We start from the raw sequence: 4,229 nt of genomic DNA, 5'->3' as shown, positions 1-4,229 counted from the left end.
TCCCCTGGGGGCTACTCACCCCGGGAGGGGGAAGCCCCATGGCCCATACTCACGGGCTACAATTGTCGCCGCAACACACGGCGCGCGCGTATTCCGGCGACAGGTCGCCCGTGAGTATGAGGCGCAACACGGGCGCGCACCCCGAACCGTTGCTGCTGTCGCCAGGCGATTGGCGCGGGCTAGCGACAGCAACCTCTACAGAGAACACGGAGCTTCCGACGGGAGGAGGAGGAACGCCGGCGACAGCTTAGGTCGCACCGCTGATTCCTCTTCTGCGTGTGTACATGGAGGGATGTGGCGATGAGCTGTCGCCGAACTGTCGCGCACACGCTCCCGTGTGCTAGCGACAGTGAAGAAAAGTTGCCCGTGAGTATGGGCCATCAGGGTCCCAATGAGGCTTTCCCCCTCCCCTGTAGCTGCAGGCAGTCCATCGCTAGCTCCACCAAAGTGTCCCGGGATCCTCCCTCGACAAGCCTGACAAGCGCTGATTTATTTACCTTTCCTGGCTCCAGTGGGGCGGCTCTCAGCACGGAGATAGGCGGAAATATCCGATCTCTGTCGGGTCCGCTCTACTGCGCAGACACAGGAGACTTGCGCCTGTGCAATAGAGCAGTCCAACAGCGACGGGCTATTTCTGCCTATCTCCGAGCGGAGAGCCGATACTGCGCCTGTGCTGGAGCTGGGAGGTAAATATTTACATCCCCGCTGTTCAGGGAGCTTTATCTCTGCCGCCGTGGGACAGAGGAGGACGGGGGAAGCCTCAATAGGATCCGGAGGCTTCCCCCACCTGAGGTGAGTGTCCCCCAGGGGAGGTTTTTTTCGCTCAGGTTTTCTTTAAAGAAAATCTGAAGTGAAAATAAACTTATGATATAATGCATTGTACGTGTAGTACTGCTAAGCAATAAAACATTAGTAGCAGAGATATGAGTCTCGTACTGTTTCCAGCAGAGGAAGAGTTAAGAAACTTCAGTTGTTATCTATGCAAAAGTGCTTCTCTGAGCCCTGCAGACAGCACTGTCTTTGGAAGCACTTATCTCAACTGTCTCACATTGTTTCTTCCTTGTTTATGGTTTTTTTTTACAGAGAAAAGTTCAAAGGGTCACTAGCCTGCTCTGTGAAATCATTTACAATGCTGAGTGTATTGTGGAAACTGCAATTATAAGAGAATGATGCAAAGTTATAAAATGTGATAAAATATGAAACTATTTTCTTTGCTACCAACGTTCTATTATTTATCCGTACTACACAACCAATTCATTATATCATGAATTTTTTTCCGCATCAGTGTCACCTCAAACTTGCGGTCACAGCGGGGGGGGGGGGGGGGGGGGGGGGAGGGGGGATAAAGAGAGTTTGAAGGGGAAAAAAAGATAATCACCTAAAGTGAAAGAAGGGGGGCCCGATAGAGCCTTCCCGTTCCTCTCACGGTCCTCTCAGTCCAGCGCTGGCTCCCTGTTCCAATCTCCCGCTGCGGGAGGCTTTGGAAGACAGGCAGCTCCATACGGCGCATGCCTGAGTGTGAGAGACAGCATGCTCCTGAAGACAGGCAGCTCCATACGGCGAATGCGTGAGTGTGAGAGACAGCATGCTCCTGAAGACAGGCAGCTCCATACGGCGCATGCGCGAGTGTGAGAGACAGCATGCTCCTGAAGACAGGCAGCTCCATACGGCGCATGTGTGAGTGTGAGAGATAGCGTGCTCCTGAAGACAGGCAGCTCCATACGGCGCGTGCGCGAGTGTGAGAGACAGCATGCTCCTGAAGAAAGGCAGCTCCATACGGCGCATGTGTGAGTGTGAGAGAAAAGGTGCTCCTGAAGACAGGCAGCTCCATACGGCATACGGCGCATGTGTGAGTGTGAGAGATAGCGTGCTCCTGAAGACAGGCAGCTCCATACGGCGCATGTGTGAGTGTGAGAGACAGCATGCTGCTGAAGACAGGCAGCTCCATACGGCGCATGCGCGAGTGTGAGAGACAGCATGCTGCTGAAGACAGGCAGCTCCATACGGCGCATGCGCGAGTGTGAGAGACAGCATGCTGCTGAAGACAGGCAGCTCCATACGGCGCATGCGCGAGTGTGAAAGACAGCATGCTCCTGAAGACAGGCAGCTCCATACGGCGCATGCGTGAGTGTGAGAGACAGCGTGCTGGCGCATGCGCAGAGTAGAGAGCGGACCACTCTGGCTACTGAAGCCTTCTGAAGCCTCCAACAGTGGAAGGGAGCAGACCCGAGACCGCTAATGGAGGAGCGGAACGCGGGGACTGAGAGAGGAGCAGGATAGACCCTACAGGAACCAGAGCCTCCCCTTTCCACAGGTGAGCATATGATTTTCTTTATTTGCCTCCAGACGCAGTTTAACTCAACCTTTCCAATGCCTATAGCCGATGCACTCCAGGCTGTAATCCATCCTTCCAATACTTCCTCCTCCAAACCCGGCATTGGCTATAGGCACCAGCAAGGGTGTATTAACACTCCCCCCCCCCCCAGCACCGTGACCGCCGGCTTCGGCTATAGGCACCAGCAAGGGTGTATTAACTCCCCCCCTCCCCCCCCAGCATCGTGACCGCCAGCTTAAAGAGACTCCGTAACAAAAATTGCATCCTGTTTTTTATCATCCTACAAGTTCCAAAAGCTATTCTAATGTGTTCTGGCTTACTGCAGCACTTTATACTATCACTGTCTCTGTAATAAATCAACTTATCTCTCTCTTGTCAGACTTGTCAGCCTGTGTCTGAAAGGCTGCCAAGTTCTTCAGTGTTGTGGTTCTGCTATGAACTCCCCCTTCCAGGCCCCTCTATGCACACTGCCTGTGTATTATTTAGATTAGAGCAGCTTCTCTCTTCTCTCTTATCTTTTACAAGCTGGATAAATCGTCCTCTGAGCTGGCTGGGCTTTCACATACTGAAGAATTACAGACAAGGGCAAAGCTGTTTGCAGGAAGAAACGAGCAGCCTGAAACTTCAGTGCATGAGAGATGCAGGGGGAGGAAGGTAAACACACAATGATCTCTTGAGATACAAAAGGAAGGCTGTATACAGCCTGCTTGTGTATGGATGTATTTTCTATGTGTGGACATACTGTACATCAACCTACTTCCTGTTTTGGTGGCCATTTTGTTTGTTTATAAACAAACTTTTTAAAACTGTTTTTAACCACTTTTAATGCGGCGGGGAGCGGCGAAATTGTGACAGAGGGTAATAGGAGATGTCCCCTAACGCACTGGTATGTTTACTTTTGTGCGATTTTAACAATACAGATTCTCTTTAAAGGCTCAGAGTACCAAATCCAAACAGCAGGGATCATGCCTAATGAGCACATCGCCAGTTTTAGTGGTGCTTAAAGAGGAATTCCAGTGAAAATAATGTAATAAAAAAGTGCTTCATTCTTACAATAATTATGTATAAATGATTTAGTCAGTGTTTGCCCATTGTAAAATCTTTCCTCTCCCTGATTTTACATTCAGACATTTATTACATGGTGACATCTTCACTGCTGGTAGGTGATGTCACTGGAAGGAGATGCTGCTTGCTTTTTTGGAAGTTGGAAACAGCTGTAAACAGCTATGTCCCACAATGCAATGAGATTCACAGACAGGAAACTGCCAGGACCATGGTCCTCACAGTTTCCCATGGGAGGGTTTCACCACAATATCAGCCATATAGACCCTAGTTATTTGTGTACATACACGTCTGTCTCATCATGTCACGTCACTTCAGGTATCCTTTTTTTGCTTTATTTATACGCGCACAGTATGTATGTGTGTTTAATTCAGCTATTGTTCTATCATGTGTAACAATCTTTTGAATATATAAAGAGAACTGTGCTGTATGCGCCCAGGAGTCTGTTCCTTATATGGTGTTTCCCATTCATATAATACAGTTATTACTACTGGAGCTCCGCCCTTCAAACAGCTCTGTCGTCATTGTGCGGAGGAACCCCGCCCCTTCCCGAACACGTGTAGACCCCGCCCCCTCCAGCCTTTGTCTCTGAGGCCAGATCCGCCACATTGCGGTTTCTGCGCATGCGCCGGGCTCGGACTGTTCCATTCGACGCAGTGTAGGGGAGCGCCGCTGTATGGTGAGTATCCCGGAGCAGCCTCTGCGCTCGCATGGCGTTCTCCGGAATTATAGAGCGAGGTCTCCGCCGGTAGCGGGGTGACTGAAGGCGGAGGGGAGGTGTGAGGCGGCATGGGACGGTCCGGTTACCCCTCTCCCGGGTGGTGGTACGGTC

The sequence above is a fragment of the Hyperolius riggenbachi genome, chromosome 6 (genome assembly GCF_040937935.1).
Source record: "Hyperolius riggenbachi isolate aHypRig1 chromosome 6, aHypRig1.pri, whole genome shotgun sequence".
In the NCBI taxonomy this organism is placed as follows: domain Eukaryota; kingdom Metazoa; phylum Chordata; class Amphibia; order Anura; family Hyperoliidae; genus Hyperolius; species Hyperolius riggenbachi.
Note: the sequence above shows the minus strand (reverse complement) of the source record.